This window comes from Dermacentor albipictus, chromosome 7, assembly GCF_038994185.2.
Source record: "Dermacentor albipictus isolate Rhodes 1998 colony chromosome 7, USDA_Dalb.pri_finalv2, whole genome shotgun sequence".
NCBI classification, from domain to species: domain Eukaryota; kingdom Metazoa; phylum Arthropoda; class Arachnida; order Ixodida; family Ixodidae; genus Dermacentor; species Dermacentor albipictus.
In genome coordinates, this window is record NC_091827.1 from 29,697,174 (window position 1) to 29,720,915 (window position 23,742).

Below are 23,742 nucleotides of genomic sequence, written 5' to 3' on the forward strand. Positions count from 1 at the left end.
CTGGCGTCCTTCAAGGTCGCCCGCCCGCCCGCCCACCGGCCCCCGCCGCCGCCGCCACCACCTGCCCGGGCGAAATGTGGAGCGATGCCGCGCGGCGATTGTGCCTGCACGAACACGTGCTCTCTCTCGCGCGCTTTTTTTTTTTCGCGCGTTTTATTTTTTTTTCGCGCTCGCCTGGCGCACAGCAGAGGGCGGTCAGTCGCAGAGGAGCGCGCCGATGTAACTTGTTCGGCCGCGCGCTTGGAGCATACGATGCCGGCGAACAGTACAATGTTACCTTGCCGAAATACAGCACAAATGTCCTTTCCGTACGTACATTTGCACACGCGTGTATAAACCCACCTAACGCATAAATAATCCTCCCCTCTCGCGCAATTCCTTATTGTGGAGAACGGACCCGTAGCGGTCTCGAAACGTCATTTATGGTTTTATTTCCTCTCTTTATGGTTTTATTTCCTCTTCTAGCCGCCTGGTTAGTTCCGATGGTAGAGCGGCTGCCCCGGAAAGGCGGTGGTCCCGGCTTCGAGTCCCGGACCAGGACGAATTTTTCTTCAGCTATGAGGCTTTCCTTTCGAGTAACCCGTATGGGTTTCCTTTGTAGCAATTGCTACGAACGGGTGGATGTCCGATTTTCCCTTTATACATTACTTCTCTTCACCTTGCGGGTTTCCGCGGAACTACTACGTCAAACGTTACCCGAGTGTCTGTTTTATGTCGACAATGTGTCACCCTCGCCTGACAAATTTTCGTTGAACTTCGGACTTTATAGGGTGCGTTTTTTTTTTAGCTGCACCAAATTTTTAAGAATTGCGCGTGGCAGACAGCACAATTCTAACCCTTCAACTAGATTAAATAACACGATGAGGCGGCCACTACTTCTACGAGCAGTGCTTAATTGACTAACAGAATCACACTTTTTTATTATTTTTTATTTAATAATACTGTCAGCCCATGAAGGGCCACTACAGGAGTGGAAAATACAAACACATACAAGGATACAGTATGACAACAAAAAGCAAGTAAATGAACAACTGCAGACATTTCAGCAGGGACGCGAATCAGTTTAGATTCTATGCACCTTACAACTTCCCCCCCCCAAAAAAAAATAAGAAACAAAATGAACAGATAAACCTTTGGCAAAGTTATGATATACATATTAGTTAGCGGCAAAAAGAATTTCCATTACACTGAATTTGGATGAACTCTCAGGAGCACGCAAGTTTCGAGATAGTAATTTTCAAAGTGTCCGACAAAATGTGGTGACGTTCCACTTACTTTTGTGCTTGAATGTATAAAACAGCGTTTTACATTTAAAAAATAAATAGAACAACAGTGCATTTTTACCGCCAGTTTGACGGCGCATATCTCAAAACCGGTGCCACCCTCAGAATTCTTTCAAAGTCAATATGCCTTGCATACTCGCTAACCACAATTCGTAGATTGAAATACGCGCCGTAAAGTAATTATTTTAAAGGTAATTAACGTAATCATGTCAATTATTCGATTAAGCATATTTATTTCTCGTAGAAACGTAATGGTCGCCTCGTCGAGTAATTTAGATCAAAGGTTTTAATTGCGCTACCTGCCAAAGGCAATGAAAAACAAATTGGTGCACAAAAAAAAAGAAAACGCTGTATACAATATTACTTATGGCGCCGAGGGTGTAAGTGGGGTCAGGAGGGTGACCAAAATTTACCTTCTCTCTCGGCACTTTTGCCATTTGGCACGTTCGCCACAAGCACGTCTGCGAGAGTGCGAGTTTTTGTAAAGAATTCATTGTAACGTGCGGCCTTCATCAGAATTCCCGACATCCTAAACTGACGAAATACCACTGCGGTGTTCGTCCTCAACCCCTCTTCCGAAGTATATATACCCTCAGTGGCGTAGTAATAGGGGGGGGGGGGGGGGGCGGGGGGCCGTGGGCCCCGGGTGCAAGGGGCCAGTGAAGGGGGGGGGGGGTGTCATATGCGTCTGAAGACACCCCTCTTTCCGCCAGCTACACCCTGGGAAAGGGGTGACAGAAGACCTATGGGCCCCGGGTGCCAGACGACCTAGCTACGCCACTGTATACCCTTCGGTCTAATGTGAATGCATCGAAGAAACTCCTTCCTCACAGCTTGGCATCACCGCTGAGTCAAAGGTAACGTTCCAGCTTGAAACAACTGATAGCTTTCATATGCCAATTAGCTTACATATCAATTACATTAGCTGAAGAAAAAAAAGACAAGTCGTTAAAACTTCGAGTGGATTCCAACTGGCTAGGCTCTCTTTCAGAGATAAAGGGCAGGTGTACCGCGTTTCTTGTGGGTGGATCTCGTTCGTAATTCTTGGGTTGTCGCCGATGCAGAGGTCATCGTCGAGTGTCAACGCCCCCCTGCGTGCAGGAACGCCGGCATTCGCGGCGCTCACACGCTTTGATATCGAACGCATCTGCCCTCGGCAGTGAACATTTTGTCCTCGATATAGTTTCTCGAGTGGTCCACCTCCTGCTTGCGTGCGAGTACACGTACAATCAGGCCAAATATATATATATATATATATATATATATATATATATATATATATATATATATAGTATGCTCCTCCATCACCGACCTGCAGGGCCAGCTGCAGTCCCATGCCATGGTGCGAGGGCCACTTAAGCAACGATCGGTAATATACCATGCCTATACTTCCGCTCTTATGTGTGTATATGGTATACACAGAGTTCCATCCATCGCCTCCCTTCGCGGACTGCAACACGTATCGCACACACGCACGCAGTATACCTTATGTACGGCGTGTATTACACGGACGGAATGTCAACTAGGGCGCAGTGCTGTGGGGCGACGTTTCTGTATCGGAGAGGAGGGGGGGGGAGAGGGGGGCGCCATGTGCAAGTACGTATGCGCGGGCACTCTGTACGTTGCCGATATGCGAACACGATCTCGAATCGAAGGCATCGTACTGTTTGTGTTTGCTTCTCGCTTATACGTCACGTCGTTTAGGGCTTTTTCTCTTTTAAGTTTTCCTTCTGCTAGTATCGGTGTCCACATGTGGGTCCCATACCGATTTCGACAATACTGCCCGATCCAGAGGGTCGCCAGCTTTTGCAAACGCTGTAAGGGGAGGGAGAGCTTTCGCAAACGCTGAAGGGGAGGGGGAGGGGGAGTTTGGTGTTTAGAGGCGAACTGCGACGAAATTTTACGTTGACTAAATGAGGTATAATTGAGAAGTATATATGCACAATCCCAGAGTTAGTTCTAGTACAGGCATAAATATCGAAAAACGTGAATGGGAAAACGGCGCCGGCAGTAGCTTCAATTGGTGAGAGCGTCGCACGTACACGTAATACGAAGACGTGGGTTCGTATCCCACCTGCGGCCAGTTTTTTTTTTTTCATCCGCTTTAATTACCATTTATTTACCGTTTGATTTAGTTCACTTCAGGATTACAAATATTTTCCCCTATGCTATACTTCGTGTCATTGTTGGCTTCTCATGATTTCACTAATGAAAATCGGGGACCTCGGTTTCTTTCCTTCTCGTTCGTAGATATGTGTGTACATATATCCCATTGAAACGACCCCAGGAAAGCCGGTAATTGTCCAATTTTCTCATTAGCATCCCTTAAATAACACCTAAACAGACGACGCACCTAAGCCAAAGTCTCCGTGAATCCATTTCCCCTTCGCTTTTTTTTTTTTTTCGCCTGCGAAATGTCAACCCAGCACGTGGTCTTATTCAGTAAGAGTGTAAATAAATGCACAGATAACACCCTTACACCCTTCTGGGTGTAAATATGTGAATTATAGGCCGTTTCACGTGCTTAGTAAATTTTAGGGCCCCCGCCGTGGTTGCTCAGTGGCTATGGTGTTGGGCTGCTGAGCACGAGGTCGCGGGATCGAATCCCGGCCACGGCGGCCGCATTTCGATGGGGGCGAAAACACCCGTGCACTTAGATTTAGGTGCACGTTAAAGAACCCCCAGGTGGTCGAAATTTCCGGAGCCCCCCACTACGGCGTGCCTCATAATCAGAAAGTGGTTTTGGCACGTAAAGCCCCATAACTTAATTTTTTTTTAATTTTAGGGGTGTAAATGAGTTTACAGCGTAGTTCTTTTCCTTCCTCCATGGAGTACAATCTCTACTAAGCGGCACATCACGTGCATGCGTCAGGAAAGACTCGCGGATGCATTCGAGGAGGACAACGTCGGAGAGGTGACTGCGTGGTTTATGTATACGGTTTCCCAGCTAACGTTAGCTAAGCCGTCTAACTAAAAAAAAAAAAAAAGAGAGAGAGAAAGGTTTAAAAGAAAGCACACGGTGCAAGCTACAATTTTAAGACCTACGCTCTAAAAAACAGTTGCAGCCTTTTGGGTGTACATTTGCCACACAACGATAATCGTCATCTGTCTTGCCCGCATTTCCTTTTGTTTAACGCTGCGAGCCCGGTACTTCCAAGACACGAACGGCGTACGCGTTATCAGCGTGAGAGCGCATTCTCGGCAAGAAAGTAGCGAGCGCAGCGTTGTCAAGAAAGGAAACGCGGGCAAGACATACGACGATCGCTGTTGTGTGGCAAATATACACCCCAAAGGGTGTAAACTTTTTCTTCAGAGTGTACGGTGTGTTCGTTCGTCAGAGGTCTGACGACGTAACACACCGTAGGTCTTCAAGTCGTTACTTGCACCGAAGTATTGAAATTTGTTTTTGTCTTGTTTGTTTTCTCGTTAAACAGCTAGGCTATATAACGCTTGCCGGGACACGCGGTACAGAAACGACGTTCCTCTCGACGGGGGGGAGGATGCAAGTCGCGGTCCTAATCTTCGTTCTCCTCGTGCGGCGCGCGCACTCCTTATCATTATTTTTTTTTTAAATCTCCGCAGGAAAATTTTTTTAATCTCCGCAGGAAAGAACGCTGTGCGATGTATACCGCGAGCGAAATCTCTGTATAACGACCGCGCTCGGGAATATAGCGAACGATATATCGCCGACCCAAGTTTCGCAATTCTCGCGCGCGACGTTCTTTTGAAGCCGGCCGAACGTATACGACGTTTCTCAACGACAATAATCTCTAAAAGGTATATATATATATATATATATATATATATATATATATATATATATATATATATATATATATATATATATTGCGGCCGTAATCGTACTTTCCCGTACAAGAATTACCAGAGGGCAGAGGGAAAACTCGTGCGCCGTGACCGTTCCGAGCTATCGAGGGAATTACGCGTATACCCTACACGCGGATTCGTCTAATCTAGGTGCTTGCGGCTTCAAACGCTCGTGCGAGTTATTTTATTACGCTTCATCTTTCTAAATTAAAAAAAAAGATTATATATATATATATATATATATATATATATATATTCTGTGAGTGGTGGCGCTGGCTAACACTCCCAGGGTTCTAGTAGTACACATAACTACCCAAAAAAAGTGGATGGGGAAACAGCGTCGCGGTAGCTCAATTGGTAGAGCATCGCACGCGAAATGCGAAGGTTGTGGGTTCGGTTCCCACCTGCGCAAGTAGTTTTTTTCATCCACTTTAATTTCCATTATTTATCGTTTCTTCATTGCATTTATTAAGCACAACTAATTTCCCCCATGTTGTCCTTGGTGTTTGTTGGCTTCACATGATATGACTAGTAAAAAAGGGGCCCCCCTCGGTTAACCCCCTTTCTTCTCGTTTATATATATATATATATATATATATATATATATATATATATATATATATATATATATATATATATATATATAATCCCTAGCGTCTTTTTTTATATATATTACGAAGGCACTGCGTTTCGGCGGACATGCATAGGCTGAGCGAGTCGTCCCGCTTACGAAAACAACAGTTTCGCAGAAATTATCAATGTCGCAACGTCACAAAGCCCCTCGAAGCCATGAAAGACACAAGTTTAGGCAAATCCGTCGTACTGTATGCGCTCATAATTCCCGCGCCAGATGTTCTTACTTTCTTATTTTGATTCAGTTTAGGTTTAGCTTTAATATATATGAATTAGGTTCGGAAAAAATGATAAAGAAATAGCAGGAAGCATGTATTCAGGACAAGCAGTCATTGGGCTAGCTGTAGAGCGAAACTGCATGGTGAACGAACTCATGCCGTCGGATAAATGTCCTACAGGGCGCTGACATTAGAGGGAAGACTACGTACATACTGTGACACGGTTACGCATATGCGATGCATACACTATTAAGAAAATGTTTTCATAATAAAACATACTAGAACACTAAAGTTTGCTGAAACCTCTTGTTACTGCTCACGATGATGCGACTGACGTTTATTTTCAGCATAACGGATGCAGCATAACCGTAGCGGGAACGGTTATGCAAATCCCAATTCTTACTATAGAAAAAAAAATGAAGAAGAAACGTTCATATTAAAACGCACTTAAAGCTCTTATTAATTCTTACAGAAACTTTTTTTTTCTGTTCACTTTGATTCTACCGAAACTGTTACGTACGTGCTATTCCTGCATTTAAAAAAAAACAAGCATATACTAAAACCTTACAGGTCACCGCGCGCTTTCCAACTGTTAAAACAGACGTTTGCGCGAGTTGGTAAGCCATATTTGAAACAACCCGCCGTGGTTTCTCAGTGGCTACACTCTTAAAACGGTTGCACCCTTTGGGGTGTATATTTGTCCCACAACAATAATCGTCATCTGCCCTGCTTGCGTTTCCTTTCTTGAAACTCGGCGCTCGCTACTTTCCTGTCGAGAATGCTGCGTCACACTGATAACGCGCATGCCGTTCGTGACTGGGAAGTACCGGGCTCGCAGCGTTAAAGAAAGGAAACGCGGGCGAGACAGATGACGATTATTGTTGTGGGACAAGATATGCCCCAAAGGGTGTACATTTTTCTAAGAGTGTATGGTGTTGGGCTGCTGAGCACGAGGTCGCGGGATCGAATCCCGGCCACGGCGGCCGCATTTCGATGGGGGCGAAATGCGAAAACACCCGCGTACTTAGATTTAGGTGCACGTTAAAGAACCCCCAGGCGGTCGAAATTTCCGGAGTCCTACACTACGGCGTGCCTCATAATCAGAAAGTGGCTTTGGCACGTAGAACCCCATAATTAAGTTGATTAATATTTGAAACAGAACAGCGCGGTTTTGACTGGGACAGCAGGGAGAAACGACACGGACGAGCCAACTCAATGTCCATCGTCCACACAGCTCGCGACTGGAATGACCTTCCCTGTCACTTAGCACAAATCCCTGACCCAGTCCATTTCAAGACTGCCATCGAGGAAGCCATGTCATCGTCATGATTCTCATGTAACATTCAGTGTTAACCGCCGTTCTTGCGCCCACCCCTCATGTAATGTCCCGCTAGGGACCCTTAAGGTTCAAATAAATAAAAAATAAATAAAAACTGATTCCGCACTCCTCATTTCACCGTTTTTCTCGCCGATTTTTTTGTATATCATCGCGCGCTTGTACGCTTCTCGATTTGCTTCGTCACGCTCACCGTGCGTCACACAGCAGCCGCAGCGAAGCGGGGTTCAACGTCCTGGTGACGCCGCGTCATGGCTGCACGCTCCCTCTTTTAACGTCTCGCGCTGTCCGGAACGGGCTCCTCGTCCTCGTATACGTCATTCTACGTACAGCTTGCCGAAGCACACGACGAGCGTTACATGTGTCTGCATAGACGGACGTCAAGACTGCTTGACTGCATTTCGACTGCGGTGATGGTCGACGCGCCATAGCGTGTGGTTCGGCGTTATCGAAAACACATCTTGCCGAGACATCCTCGCTCGCTGGCTCGCTCGCTCAGTGGATACGCCCGACGACGCCACTTTTCCTTTTTTTAGATATCCGAGCGATTTGAGCAGATTGCATCCGTGGACCACTGGAACTATACAGATAACCCGCCGCAAATGCTTCGTGCGGGTCGACTGTGGACGATTTACGGGCAGGTCACTTCGCAAGATCCTGCGGGTTGTACAGTCCTACAATCCCGGACTCCGATATGCCGAAAGCTACCGCATTCTCTACGGGTACCAACGAGGAAGCGACCGTCTGCAACTGCATCCACGCGGTCGTAGGAATAGCGCTTTGTGCGGTGACTGTGACGTTACGTTGCGGTTCGGTATCCGTGAACAGTCCGCTCCCCTGGGAGTTCGAGATGGCCACGTCCTGTTGGCGTGCTCGGATGACAAAGAAGTGTCTCCGCGGCAGTGGCTTCCAGCACGCAGTTTTCCCGACGTAACATCTCGAAACGTATCAACGACGCACTTTCGTCGGCCATTCGGAGACTCTGGTGCGTTTGGGACGTCAACCGGCAGTTCCGGTCACGTGTGTTCGTGCGCGCGTGTGTTTGTTGTGCGACCGCGTTGGCCGTGGCGCGTGGGAACGGAGGACGACGAACGAGCGCGTTGGTGTTGCGTGACCGTGGAACATGTTTGCAATGCCGTTGGTGCCGCGACTACGTGCATGACTCCGCGGTCGCCTTCTCTTTGTGCGGGTTTGTGCGAACGGTGCGTGTATGTATACGTACGATATGGCTCCGCCCACCAACTCCCACAGGTTTTTTTTTTCTTTTGTTTACATCGTGTGGTCCGCCGACGAGGCCTTCGTTTGCCGGTGCTGACAGGCAGGTCGACCTTCGACGCTACACGGTGAGTTTCGAAAGCGCTTCCTTGAACAAATAGCAATGAATGCGTGAAACTTTGTGTTACTTCCTCAAAGCATCGCACGCGGCATCTATACTAGAGCAGAACTTTTTGTTGGGATAGTTGGTGCAGATTACTGAAGTACTATAGCGCCAAACAGACGACACAAGAAGAAGAGACACGGACGTGCTCTCAGAGCGTGCTATAATAGAGGACGTGTTCTTAGGACGTGCTATACTAGAGCACAATATACTTACTCTAAAGGCAGTTTGCAAAGCTATAGTCAGTGATCGATGCTGCTTAGTCCTAACTGGGACGAAAGATGGCGCTACGCTACGTAGAACGATGGTACAGTGAGCAATTCTTTTGTTTCTTCCGCTTCCGGGTGACAAGGGTACAAGTATAAATTTGGTTTTCTTTGTGTGACTTGCAACGACTAGAACGCACTATGGGAGAGCGTACGACGCTCAACGAAGTAAAAAAAAAAAATATCACGTCGGAACGTTGAGGGGAAGGTTGCTTTGTTATTTCTCACATTTTTATGAGCACGCGCTCGTCATGTTTGACGTAAGGTGGCCGCACAATACCTCTGAATGTCAGCTTAACCCATAAGAAACCAGAAGCACAACCATTCAACTATAAGAAAGGCATCACGCGGTTACAAAAAAAAAAAAAAATACCGACAGCTATACAAAAATGCTTTCATAACCCACATCTGTCCGTCACTCCGGCTTGAACGCGCGGTTGCCTTCTTGCGAAAATGCCTAGCCTTTTGTAACTCGGACAGGCGGCGGTGATTGTTAGGGGGAGCGACGCGACGTTTTAAAACCGGGCAGAACCGTTCCCGTCGGGTCATGCCATGCGCCAACGGTTGCATAAGCCATCGATTTGTGTTTTTCAATTTTCGTCTGCTATCCCTTTGCCGAGTCTACCAAACCGTAGTCCGCTTCGTTCGCCCAGATCTCGCTTGAAGCGAGGGTGACGTCACCCGGAGCCCTCGCCCGCATCGCAGAAGTAACAGACGGAGTAGTTGCGTGGGCACAATCTGCCAGCATTCGAAAGAGCGCGCCGTCATGCCTATGCATACGAGGCTCCTGTATGTAAGTCAGGGTGTTACTGTGATGTTACTACCGTAGATACAAAGACAGCAGTCCTGAGAAAAACCAGAGATTCGTAGCGAAAGCACTTCGCCGGATGACGTGTTCACCGCAGGAAACGAGCAAAGAAACATGGTTGGGAGGTACAGGTAAAAAAGGCCCGCAAAGTAAAAAAAAAGAAGAAAAATATTACAACAATACAAAGGAAATGCATGCAGCATTGTCAGAACTGCAGCGTCAGCCAACGAGCAGTATATTGGCCTCGAGCTCCACCACTGGAAAAGCTGGCGCCACCGTCGGCGTGACGTGCTAGGAGGGATCACGTGGACATAGCGGCCGCGTCGGCTGCTTCGGGCGCGCCGAAGCGAGCTGAAAACGAGTTTAAATTCCCTCGTACGCTGCGGTTTTCATTTAGTGGCGAAATTTTCCCGCTTCGAGTGTCTCCTTTACAACGCTTGAAAGCACTACAATAGGTAGTGGCTGCCTTTGAAGGCGCGCAACATGGCAGGCTACTGCTCGGTGCCGCAGGGCCGGACGCACGTAACGGAGGCCGGTGTCGGCCTTCTTCACACGTAGCCGCAGGACAAGAAGCTGTGTGAAGCTTGGCTCGCGAAACATAAAACCGGCAAACATCATCGGCTACAACTCGGGTATGCAGCAAGCACAGACGCGAGGAAGATTTCTGCTACAGCGCCCGGTATGCGATGTTCTGGAAACGCGCACTGAGACGCTCGCCTGAGTCCGCTGCCCGACTAATGTCATGACCGTTTGGTCTATGAACTTGTCGATACTATAGATACTGGCAAGTTCAGTGGAGTGAAAAGGCAGCGGTAAGAAGCACATTTAAAGAAAGCATGGCATATGGTCATGTTTGTGTTATGAATTAATGCACTGGATTACAAAAAAGGAGCAGCGGGAAATTGCACGCTGAGAACGCCGATAAACATACAGTGCGACGCAACTCGAGAAATAGTATTGAAAGGTCAAAGAATTTAGAATAAAAAAAAAGATTGCATCGTCGCGACGGCACATCACAGTCCCCGTAGGCGTCGAAGTCTCTACAATGAAATTATTTTTGAACAGCTCTGATAGCGCCCACGCAACAATGGTTGCCTGTATACTGTCAAATGCTCATATTCTGCGGCCTAAAGCTCATGGCACGGTGCGAAAACGCGCGCGCGGAGAAAGCGAAACAGTGCGCGGACAAGTATGCAGACGCGCAGTCGGTCGCTGCGAATCTGCGCGATCGCTGCATTGAGGCTTCATTCTATTAGGCTCCATTTCGTTATACAAACACTATAACATATTTCACATAGTTTGCTCTCAGCGTTTACCTACCTTTCACGCAAGAAGCGGGTTCCGTAGACTCCATCGCGGCGACCGCGCGCAGTGGCGTTCACTGTACGTATTCGGTAAAGAGATAGCGGCTGTAAACGATTGTGTGCTTTCAGCTTGCCCAAGATTATTATTTAGACAGTAAAAAACTTCTCTCGTTTCGAAAGTACTTACAGAAATGTCCGGGAGAGCTCGTGCGTGGTGTTTTCAGTGAGCGCTGACAGCAAAACCTATGAGGAGCGCGCCACGTGATCCCTCATACTACGGCAGCGAGGCGCTTCCGATAGAGGGCGACTCCGTAACTCCTCGCCGCCAATAGGAGCACACCGCTACGGTACGACGGTTGTTCCCCGACTGCGTCGTCTGCTTTCGAGCACAGAAGCGACAGACGACGCTATTGCAACCGTTCGGATATGCTCTCCGCCCTATAAATACGGTGCAGCGTGGCTAAAGACGCTGCGTCAGCCAACGAGCAGCGGGAGGTACGCACCGTTGCGCGCGACCGTTGTTCCGCGACTGGGAGTCGTCTGCTTTGGAGCGCAGAAGCAGACGAAGCTGTTGCAGAGCCATTCCGATACTCTCCGTGTCACAATTCCGCGCAGCATTGCGAGAGCTGGCGCTGCAGCGTTGGCGAACGACCTGCGGGAACACGCTGCTACGGAGCGTTGTTCCGCGACTGCGTCGTCTGCTTTTGAGATCAGACAGCCGGTTAGATAATCGCCGTCTGGAAAGTACCGTGCGAAGTTGCGAGTGCGAAAGTTAGAGGCAGGCGGCGATGGAGCGTGTGGCGCACATTGAGCGCAGCATTGCTCCGTAGTTGCGTCGTCTGCTCTCGAGGACAAACGCCATGGTACGACTGTTGATACCGTTTAGCTATGGCATTCCGAAAAAAAAGAAAAACGCGTTTAGCACTGTGACAGCTAGAGTTGCAGCGTCAATCAGGTGTGCGGATGCACATCGCTGCCTCGTCGTGTTTAGTTGTTACAACTTCCACGCTTTGGTCGCTACGCGCATGTGGCGCCGTCTGCTCTAGATTTATTTGGCGTTTTCGCATGCGTGCAACTTTCCTTTAGACGTAGAAGGTTATGGACGCGAAGTAACGGAAACGTCAGTTAAACATGAAGTTATTTCCTTCTGATCGCCGAGTGCGATCTGAAGTGCGACCTGAGTCTGTGCAACCACTTATAGTGGTATTCAAAGTGGACTGGTTAATACGAATTCAGGACGTGTACACCCCCCACCTTTCCAAACACACTTTTTTTTTTCAATTCTTTCTTCAGCCACGTATCTGTTGCAACAGCGCCGAAGTCAACTGTATACAATCGTGACAGTCGAGAGATCCTCTGCTGCTGGTAGCACGGAGAATGCGGATCTTATTCCTATGGAAAGCGCTTGATCCAGACCTTTCCGGATGCACTGCGGATTCGTTTAGTGCATCAAGACGAATGCACCAGGGGCAGAAGCGGGCAGACACCGTCTTGTATCCTTGGACTGCGACTATTGGCGCAACCGGCGCGGCTCTTCCCACAGCCTCCACAATGCTGCACGGTACTGAAGCGAGGTAGGGAAAAAGTTACCGAGTCGCTCTGGCACAATATACTTGACCGACGCAGATCCATCAAAGAAACCCGTTTGCTCGCAACAATGCCGCATTTTCTCGGCCTCTCGGCTGACGCGGTGGTCCCTCTCGTGGTCTGCGCCCTCTTTGTGCGATATTTTTTTTTCTTCTTCTATAGAAAAAAAGGCGGCCACAGCGTGGCAGGTACTGTTCATCTTTTCGTGAGATGACAGCTGGCCTCTCGGAACAACGAATGCGGAATGCCATTATTCATGTCGCCTTCCCCCACCCCATCTTTTCTCCGCCACGCACCGCTGGTTTTTTCTTTCTTCCTTTTTTTTTTGGAGAGAGAAAAGTTGCGTATGCCTACGAAGATTGCTTGGCGCGCAGTTTCGTGTCGTTTTCCAGTCGCTTCGTCTCAAAGGGCTTCTCTGGCGTAGTTGACGACGCTAGTTTCTCGGATAAAAATGAAACTTTATCCGCCTCAGCGTTCCACGGGCGGTGGTGCATTGCTGACGAGGCGGAACGGTGTTACAGCTCGCAAGAAAAGTTTCGGTGGTGCAGCGTGGTTGTTCAGCCATGATTTCCATGAAGGAAGAACGTACAACGCCGTGCTTTCTCCGTAAAGAAAGAATGTGCATAAAGCTCCGCGTCTGCTGCAGCGCGCCAGGTACCGTTTGCATGTCACGTGATGAGGCCTACTTCCACACGAGTCTTCCTTGTCATTATTATTTTTTTTTTGACTGGGCGTCAATATCGTGACGCCATGCTCCCCATCCTAGGCTATTTCTTTCGATTTCTCCATAACCGTCTAGGCTGCCAGGCTTTCAGCCTTTTAGGGTGCGGTTTGGCACTATGCGTCGTTTGAGTGCGTGGAAACAATCGCCCACCCTGTCCCCGCTTCACTGCGGCCCCCGCTTCACTGCGGCCCAGGAAAGAACTTTCAAGATTCTTAGATAGTCCTGACAGACGGCCTCTGTCGGAGGAAAGGGGTCCTGGTAAGCTGATCTGGAAAGGGTCCTGGTAAGCTGACCTGGAAAGGGTGCTGGTAAGCTGACCTGGAAAGGGGTCCTGGTAAGCTGACCTGGAAAGGGGTCCTGGTAAGCTGACCTGGAAAGCCTGGAAAGGGGTCCTGGTAAGCTGACCTGGAAAGGGGTCCTGGTAAGCTGACCTAGAAAGGGTCCTGGTAAGCTGAGCTGGAAAGGGTCCTGGTAGGCTGACCCAAAGCCCCTCCATCCACGCATCAACGCCGCTGGTCGGCGAAAACGTGTATGGAGGGCCTTTAAGCTGACGGAGACCGTCCTCAGCACAGATGGCTTTGAAAGCATTGTTGCGCCTCTTGCGGAGAACTGGTCTTAGAGACAAGACTTTAAGCAGTGCCGTAGTCTCCTTTCCTCTTTCCTCTTTCTTTCTTGCTCTTCTTTCCTTTTCTTTTTTGTAATATCTCTTTTCTGTCATCTTTTGTTCACCTTACCTCCTTTCCCGGCCCAGCACAGGGTAGCCAACCGGTCTGAGAACTGGCTAACCTCCCTGTCTTTCCGTCTATTCATGCTTCCTTTTTTTTTTTCGTTCCTCCCGCACACTGTACAGTGGATAGCCGGTTACCCGGTCGGTAACTCTTAAAGCGGCCTAACTCTATCGTGACGTCGGTCAACGTTCTTCAGTGGAGTGCTATTTTGTGTATACTGGTCTCCCAGCGGCGTATATTTGCTTACTTACTTTGAGCTTGGAATATATCTTGGGTGTGGGTCCATTTTGGCCTCTTCCCGTTTCGATCGCGATTATAGCGGCGTACATTATATGACTATATTCCGGGCGGCCATGTTTGGCCACTCATTTGCTGATGTGGCTTGTCGCGGCGGCTATTGCATTTCTACGCTAGACTGTGCTTTCACCGAGGCCGTAGGTGATAATTGCAAGCGCTTAATGCGGCTATTCGTGGATGTTTCTGCATGTATGCTTCGTATCTTTCCGCAAAGGCACTTTCTTAATATATATATATGGCGCTTTACACATAAGCGTCCTCAATGGTTTCTGTCACATTGCACGAATCCTTTCATGCGTCGTATGACCGTTATATTGAAAAAAAAAAGAAACTTGCCTGCTTTGTCATACATAACCATTTTATATGTACCAACAGAAACAAAAACAAGAGCAAAAAACTCATCAAAAGCATTCTGGATGTTCCCTTTCTTAACAATTTCGCCGCTACCTTGCACACACGCTCACGTGTAAGTCGATTTATCGTTTCCATTTTCTTTTATGTTTGTGCGCACATTGTTGCCTCGGTTAGGTTAGTTTTCTGATATCCATCCCTCGATTTTATTGCCACCCTCGACAAGAACATCGATGTAGAAGAGCAACATAATCGTTATACAAGTCACGAATACTCTCTCTCTCTCTCTCTCTCTCTCTCTCTCTCTCTCTCTCTACATATATATATATATATATATATATATATATATATATATATATATATATATATATATATATCCTAGCGACTTTTCCGTCAGTTTCGCAGGCGCACACTTGTAACTCGACGCGGTTACACGCACAAGCCGCGTCCAGTGGCTCGTCAGGGCAGCCGGCTGTCCATCGTCGCTTATCTCCGCTCTGTCCGCGTTCTCGCTGCGCTATCTTCGAATGCAAACAGCGACCCTTGTAACGGGGGCGCTCGTAACTTGTCAACGCGTCTCTCGGAAGCCAAACCGGGGTGAACGCCGCGGTCCCCTCTGGAAGAGATAACCTCCCACTCCCCCCCGTTCCCGCGGCCCTCCGGATACGCGTGGCGGATTCCGCGGATGCCTTTCCATCCGCAGAAAAGAGGCGACGTAGAAGAAAAGAAAGAGCGTTACAGCAGCTGCCAGAACGCTTAAATTGGTGTCGTTGTGCGACTCCTGTGGGTGCGAGGAAACCGTCGAGCACCTATTGTGTACCTGCCCTGGCTACGGTGTACAACGCCTCTCTCTGCGGGCAACCTCACACCGACTGGACCGTTCACCGAGTCAAAGATACTCGGACCGTGGCCACACCCGTCACCGGCACGAAAAGCGATTCGTGCACTAGTGCAATACTTGAAGTGCACCTGCTTAAGAGACCGTTTATAGTGTCCCCCCCACACGCACTCAGTGCTTACTCTCTCCCCTTTTTCCTCTTTACATTCCCCTTTCCCCGCCCCCAGTGTAGGGTAGCAAACAGGGTGCTCTTATGGTTGACCTCCCTGCCTTTCCTGTCCTTGCTCTCTCTCTCTCTCTCTCTCTCTCTCCGTACTTTCCAGCACGTGCGCACACACATTCGAATAGAGTACACCGATGTAGAGTTGGGAGCGTTGATGACGGGCCTGGCTCGGGGTGTCGTCGATTGGGTGTAGCGCACATTGAGACGACAGCAGTGGTGTGTGCACAACGCCGGTTTACGGGTGCAATTTACGGGTTTACGGGTACAAGCAATTGTATGCGTCGAGAAACACTTGGTGTGGGACGAGTCCGTCCGGTTCGGCGTGTACGAATGTGACTTGTGCGACTATGGTTTGTGTAGTACGTGCCAGACATCGCTGAGGCGCCGCACTTTTACGTTGAGCCTCCTCCTGGTGAAAACGAGTCCAACTTCGTCATGTGCTCTAGACTTGCAAATAGTTTATAAGAATAGCGCAGCGTGCCTCGCAAGCGCGGACGAAAAGAAAGAAAAACGATTAAAAAAAAGCCATTGGGTAAACATATTCTCACAGAATGTGGGGGGATCGGGATATTTCTCTTCTCCTTGAGCATATGTACAGCCGCCCTGATTTTTAATAATATAGCGCGAGCGTCGACTGAACTGCTGGTGAGCGCCTTATAACGGCGATAAGCGTGCAACAAGGCGAGAGTTCGCGCACGAGCCTTGTTGCCTTGTTGCACTCGCCTTGTTGCACGCTCTTGTTGCACGCTTATCGCCGTTATATATAAGGCGCTCACCAGCAGTTCAGTCGACGCTCGCGCTATATTATTAAAAATCAGGGCGGCTGTACGCACCGAAGCAGCGTTGCCGTGTAACATTGCAACCTCAGACGCAAGAGTTCGTCAGAGCTGGCTTCTCCGCAATAGGAGGCTCCATGAGGTGAAGCCCGCTTTGCGGTTTCCTTCACTTTGCACGCGCGTGCGCTTGCCTCTATATGGCCAACGGGTTTTCATGCGTGTGCGCTTAAGCGAGATCGTTCCCACGGTAACGGCGAACGTTGCCAGTAAATGCGTGCATGAGGAAGGGGGAAAGTTACTATGCCGATATGGTTTGTACGGTTTTATGGTTCGAGTAATTGAGTTAACGCAGTTATAGTCGCTGCAATCTGGAGGCAGGTGCTAATTACTACTGCGAAATCAATTACGCGAAATCGTTCGAGGCACGTCTTTCGCTGTTGGCGTTGCCGTGCTGTCACGGCATCGATGCGCATGCGCGGACCGCGCTTGGTGGTTTAGAAAGGTCTCTCCGGAAACAACAACAATAAAAAAAAACGCGCAGTGCGTTTGCTTTCAAAACGCGGTCGAAGTGCGAGTAGACGTACCGTCAGGGCGCGCTCAATCAGCTCTGCCGGAGCCAGGGCGGCGGCATTCTGGCTTCCGCGCTGCTGGTGCTGTGTGCGGGCACATTATTTGCGTTCCTGCCGAGCAAGTCGCATGCCAATCACCAAACCGTGGCGCCTGATTCGCTGGTCTAAGTGGAACGTACAAGTGAATAAACGTCAAGGAAACATCGAAGCCTTCCTATGGGCGCTGACGGGACACCGACAGTGTTCCTTCGCTCTGCCATCTCGAGCTTCGATCACCGAGCTGTGACGCCTGCTGGAATGCCGTTGGCGGTGGTGGTGATAAACTTTATTGAAAGGGGGAAAGGGTAAAGGGGGACGTGGGGGCTGAGGGTTTGGGCTCAAGTAAGGCCCTGGGCCTGCTCGGCCTTTTCCGCCCAGTCCACCAGTTCAGGCTGTCGGTATGCACGCCAACTTTCCGAAACGCGCCACGCTAAGCCTTGCTTTCGCTTTCAGAGCTCAGTGTTCGGGCTGAAACTGCCAGTGTCTCTCTCTCTCTCTCTCGTCCAACAAGAGAACGCCTGTAGCACATTGCCGTGTTCTTCTAAAGATCGCACTTGAGGGAGACGGTTTCGCGAGTTCATTGTGGTATCAGGCGACTCCACCGATAACAGCGGGCGGCCGAGCCGGTCTTCTTAATCTTTCCGCGGTCTTCGTCGGCACTCTCATCGTCGAGGCGAGAGCTTATCGATGTACCCGATCTGCCGTGCACTTTCTCGCGGCGCAATCGGCATCGATTGACATAACCTCACGTAGTGTGTACACAGAGCTACTCGACAGTCCCGGGCAATCTCCAAAGATTTTCACGCGTGTACGTTTATCTCGCGCTCCCTGTCACGTACTTCGTCGCCCCGCAGCCGCTTATCCGACGTCTTAAAAGGTACGCTGTATGAAGGCCGACGCTAAATTATGTTATACACGCAAACCATTGTTTCAAGGCTCCATTATCATCCTCTTTGGCGGAAGAGAGTTATTAACTATTACTAGTCGGGGACTAGCTGGGGAAACAGAGGTCGACCTTCCATTTTTCACAGACGTCACGGTGGAATCCCAGCGCTGATATACGGCAGTGTGACATCACAAATTAAAAATAAAGAGAATAGTACTTTCTCGTATTGCGGTCGTTGTGACGAAGGAAAGTTTTAGGTCTTACGGTTTCTTTTGAATACAATGCAGCCCCCCCCCCCCCCCCCCCCGCTTCGCGGACGTTTAACTATATACCGTCGGTGACAGCGTATAAGAACGCCAGTCACGCTAAGAGAGAGAGAGAGAGAGAGAGAGAGCGAGAACAACTTTAGTGGAAATGCCTGCAGAGTCGGTTAGGCTCCCTCCACGCAGGGAGGACAAGCTTTTACCGCGACGCGGCCACTACGTCAGTCTCGTGCATTGTGCTCCTCGAGGTCTTGGTTCCTCGCTACTTCCGCGGATCCGAGAGGGCCGCCGCCCCCTTCCTGGGGGTGCTGCCCTCCTTCTCCTCGGTTTCGCGAGGTTGCTGCCTCTCTAGAGCTGCCGAGACCTGCTGGACGGCCTTTAGTTGTGTATCTTGGTCATAACTCCTCGTTGCAGCCTCTAGCTGCGGCGGGATCGTCGTCTTCTCGCTGGCTTCTCGTGGATTTCTAGAAGTCACGCTAACCAATTACGTTAGCTCATTTTAGTGACGTCACCACGTAGAAGTTTCTTTTTTTCTTGTATTTTTTTTTAAATCTGTGTTTCTTTCTCTAGGGAACTATGCTTTGTAGCACACAGCGCCGATAGAGTGCGGTTTCCTGGGCGGAGCGTCGAACTAAATTATTCGTGTTTTTTTTCTGCGAAGTATAAACGGGTTTAGAATTTTTAGAAATCCGTGACGTCACGGCGTACTGGCGCGGAAGCTTCCCGGTAGTGTCGCCACTTTCGTTATGTTGTTATTAACTTTTATGGAGCAGTTTGCAGGAGCATTAACTTACTAGTACAACTCAACTTAATAACCGTCGTTAGTGTATCTTTAAAGAAAGGAGTGTGGGTTAGAAACATGTTGCTGGAACGAAGAATGCTAGGCATAACCTTGAGAGACAGAAAGAGAGCGCTTTGGGTCAGAGAGCAAACGGGTATAGCGGCTATTCAAATTGACATGGAGAGAAAAAAATGGTGCTGGGCAGGTCACGTAACGCGCAGGTTAGATACCGTTGGACCATTAGGGCTACATAATGGGTAGGAAGAGAAGGGAAGCGCAGTACAGGAAGGCAGAAGACTAGGTAGTGCGATGAAATTGGGAAATTCGCGGGTGCTAGTTGGAATCGGTTGGCGCAGGACAGGACTAATCGGAGATCGCAGGGAGAGGCCTTCGTCCTGCAGTGGACATAAAATAGGCTGGTAATGATGATGATGATGATGATGATGTGTATAATAAAGAAGTGCGAAACGACGGGACATTAAAAAAAAAGGGGGGGGGGACCTCGTCCTGTTCCTCGAGAGGCGGGCCAACGTCGCGGTGCCGCCTTGTGCACCTATACACACACACACACCACCGCGCTTCTCCCAACGACGCAACCCCGTGTCAAGGAGGGGGCACGTATACCGTAGAGCGTGTCGTATATCTCTTTACGTGCCTAATGCCCCGGGACCGTTACGGGTGAGCGGCGCCCGCCCGCCCGCCCGCTCGCGCGTCTTGGCTTGGCTTGTCTAGAAGTCATCCTCTCATATAAACACTCTACCTCGTTTAATTTTGTTCGTTCTTTCTTCCTTATCCTCGAGCTTTTGGTTACTGGCCGTGCGTTGCTCGTCTCTTTCGCCTTTGTTTCACTCTTTTCTTTTTTTGTCGTTCCATCGTTCCTGTCGGTCGCTTGCTGTAGCCTCGAAGAAGAAACAAGCACCGTCTACTGCTGCTTCTTTTTTTTGTTATCCTTATTTCAGGCAGGGTTTCCCGGCCTGTTGAGCGCGCAATGCATTCACGGCTTCGGGGGGAGTGGGGGGAGGGGAGGACAGAGGACTTGGAGGACAAAAGACTGGTGGTCGTCGACCGTGACCCGCCGGCAGAAGCTCCGGCAGCGGAAAGAGTTGTGACGGCGCTCCGAAGCCTCTGGCGGTTCCCAGGAACCAGAGACGCGCGGGTCCTTTTTGGTCGCATGCCGCCTAAAGGATGACTGAAGAAGCCGAGACGTCACTGAGCGTATGAGAAAAGGCCGGGGGGGGGGGGGGGTTCCACGGTTGATCGATGCGTGCGTGCATGTGTCTGTGTGTGTCGTATGTAGACACTCCACAAGACGGCAACCACTATAAAAGCGAACGTACTAAAAAAAAAAGTTAGACGTACAACTGGCACTCTTTACATACTACGTAGTGTTCACCACCACCGCGATCATATATCGTCGGCCCTCTCCGAGACGGATCCCTCTCCAAGAAGGTGCCAGTCGACGTCTTTTTAAGCCTGCAAATTTCTTTAAGTTTCCTCACGCCGTCTAATTCTCTGCCGTATTCTACTGCGCCTCGACTATGAGTAGCGGTGGTTCTGCCCCCCCCCCCCCCCCCGCGTCAAAACGTTAACGCGAGCTGGCACGCGTTGGGAATACGTGGCAAACAAGTTGGATGTCAGTGCCGTCGTCATATTCGGACAGTGTATATCTTGTCAATTACTCCGGTTTTAGCGGTTTAACAATGAAATCTCGCACATCCTAACCTGTGACGCATACATCGCACCCACTTTGGCATAACCCAAAGCGTTAGAGGCTAGAAACGCGTTTATGGGCTGGAAACTGTGTCCAGTGGCGCTAACTGCGTATGAAATTCGGAGGACGAGTCCCATTATAGCAACAGTGACTAGCTTGCTTAGCTAGTCATGTTACTAACCCTACCGTTACCGAGTGCAGTTATTACCAACGTAATAAATGCTGTGATAACTAGGTAGGGAATACAGCCTCCTTTTTTTTTCTTCTTTAGGAGTTTACGTACGCCTCGGCGATGCTAAGTCTGTGTCCCTTGTGCAGTTGCGGCTCGCTGCACGAAGCAGCAGCTCCCTCCGTTCCGCTCAGCTCGCGCCGCTGACACATACCATCCGTGTGTGTGCGATACAGAGTCGCGCATTCTGCAACGCTTGCGGGTCATTCGAAGCCGCTCAGAGCTCGAGTTGAGCTGAGGTCGAGTCAACACGAGGGTTGTGGAAAGAAAAAAAAGGGCTACTGACCGTCTGCGTGTTTTTGCTGCTGCGCGCAGCGACGCGGCTCTCTGAAACCTTTTGTCTCTCTCTCTCTCTCTCTCTCTCTCGGGCGGAAACGTTATTTGCACGCTCGGAGTCTGTGCAGCCGCTATCTCCTCCAATCTTCTGTCTGCGCGCGCATGCGCACACAAACAGCATGCAGCCTCGCGTTCACAGCTTGTTGCCTTCCTCTGTCGAGAGCTCGCCTAGCGGGCGCTGCATGCCGGCCGGCTCCTTCGTTCCGCTCTGCTGTGCGCGTGCCTTGCGGAGATCCTTTTCGCGCTCACGGCCGATCCGGTGCTTTTTTTCAAAGCGAAGTTTTTTCTTTGCGTCTTCCTTCCGACTATCCCCCGCTGCTGCCGGCTGCCGTCTTGTCGATTAGCTCTTTCCGAATACGTGGTTCACACTGAAAGTAAAGTAGTTGTCGTCGTCATAGTACAGTCGTTGTCTCTGCTGGCATCTGTCTTGCACGACTGGCCGGTATACCGGAGGTAGTGCAAGCAAACAAAGGAGATAGTGCGATTAAGTCGGCCCCACGGTATACCGGACGTAGTGCTAACAAACACCGGGTATAGCGCGAATTGGGGAGGCCCGATTGGCCAGTTGCGGGTATAGTGCGAAGAAGCGCTGGATATATAATAGCGTGGATTGAGGCGGCTCGCGACGGCAAGTGATGCACGTGAGCGCGGACGCCAGTTCCAAAACGTCGTCATTAGAGAGTTCTAGCGTGACCGATATTCCGCTAAACACGAGCGGACTGGGCGTTTTACCGGATGAGCGAAGGTACATATATGTTAACGGCCTGCGTGGTGCAGCCACCTGGTGGCGCGAGGCTCAACGAAACACGGCTAATGTTGCAGTAATAGAGCGTGCTATATTTTGCTATATTTTCGGCAGCAACATGATTACTCCGCTGCCGAAAATTTACACCAGCAGCGGAGTAAAAATGCACTGGGTTAATGCCTGGTTGAGCTCTGCGCCACCTGGTGGCTGCACCATGCAGGCCGTTTACGTTTGCGCTTTCGCTCATCCGGTAATACTCTCTATAGCCATGCCGCCGCCGTCATTTCATCGCTTTCGTGCCATTGTGATCGCTCCATCGCGATCATGTCATGGTCACCTTTTCCGCCGTTTCAGCTTTGTCGCTGTCACTGCATTCATTGTCAAATAGTCGTCACCACGCCGCCGTCTTCGAACCGTCGCTCTCATTCCATCGGCGTCGTTTCATTGTTATCGCAGGTTTGCCGTCGTGGTCGTTCCATCGTATAGTCTTTGTGTCGTAGTGATTCCACTGTCGGGCGGATGAGATTAAGAAGTTTGCAGGGACGACGTGGCCACAACTGGTACGTGACCGGGGTTGTTGGAGAAGTATGGGAGAGGCCTTCGCCCTGCAGTGGGCGTAGCCAGGCTGATGACGATGACGTTCCACTGTCGCCGTGCCGTTGTGGTGACGTCGCCTCCGTTCCAGCTCCGTCATTCCCTTTGTCACACCATCGTCTTCGCGAAGTCGCCGTCGTAAAAACGTCATCATTCCAGCATCGGCACCACGTCGTCGTCACGCTGTCCACGTCAAGTCATTGTCGGCACTCCAATGACGTCACGCCATCGTCCTTGCACCACCGTCACCCCGTGGTCGTCATGCAGTGGCTGTTATACCAGCGTCGTCATCCTATACTGTCGTCACAGAGTGGTCGTTGACGACTATAGTCGTCAACGTGGGGTTGTGGTCGTTCCATCGTGATTTTGTCGTAGTGATTTCGACCATTATTAACTGTACGCAAGGAGATCTTGGCGCCTGTTAGACGCTACCGGCTACACCTATTTTTCTCCGAAGGAATAGACGAGGTCAAAAAAGGTTTGTATCGCTATGCCGTTCTCGCCGCGCGTTCGTCGTCATACGTGTCACGTGTACGATCGAGGGCGACACGTTTACGTCGAGCACGGCGGAACTCTGCTGGGAACCGCCTCGCTCGACATACACTGTCCACCTGGGTCGTGCGGTCTGAAATTGTTTGAGGTATCTAAGCTGCATGCAACGCCGTTCTTCACAAAATTAATATCGATAAAATATTCGCTTAAACCGATTCCCACAGCGCGCGGTATCCGCAGATCTTTTTTTTTTTCTAACGCATTGACGCTGCCGCGCTAAAGCTGTCTATTCCCGAGAGAAATACGAACGGCTTCGCGAACTCGCCTCGCCCCCCCCCCCCCTCCCTGTAGTTTGCCCTCCGGTTCTGGCGGTGCTGCACGGTTTTAGCGGGGAGAGGGTGCGTACAGCTACACATGGCATGCTGTCTCTAGCTGTCTCTGCTCGAGCGTGACGCCCCCAGCTTGGTTTCTCTCTCCTTGCGGTAGCAGGCGAGCGAGCGTTGTTTGTCCGTGGCTCGCAGT

At 50.0% G+C, this 23,742-nt stretch overlaps 2 protein-coding genes across 7 annotated transcripts in view; one reads left to right on the forward strand and one right to left on the reverse strand.

The window, feature by feature from the left end:
- Positions 1 to 23,742, reverse strand: part of LOC135917460 (cysteine-rich motor neuron 1 protein-like) — a 179,168-nt gene that overhangs the window by 22,249 nt on the left and 133,177 nt on the right. The window lies entirely within an intron of this gene.
- LOC135917461 (nuclear transcription factor Y subunit gamma-like) overlaps positions 7,522 to 23,742 on the forward strand; it is a 496,387-nt gene continuing 480,166 nt past the window's right edge. For 3 of the 5 annotated variants that reach the window (XR_011507364.1, XR_011507365.1, XM_070521822.1), the window contains exon 1: positions 7,522 to 8,638. The gene's annotated coding sequence lies outside the window, so the exon portion shown is untranslated. The remainder of the gene's footprint in view (positions 8,639 to 23,742) is intronic. The other 2 variants (XR_011507363.1, XR_011507362.1) reach the window with 1 other exon arrangement.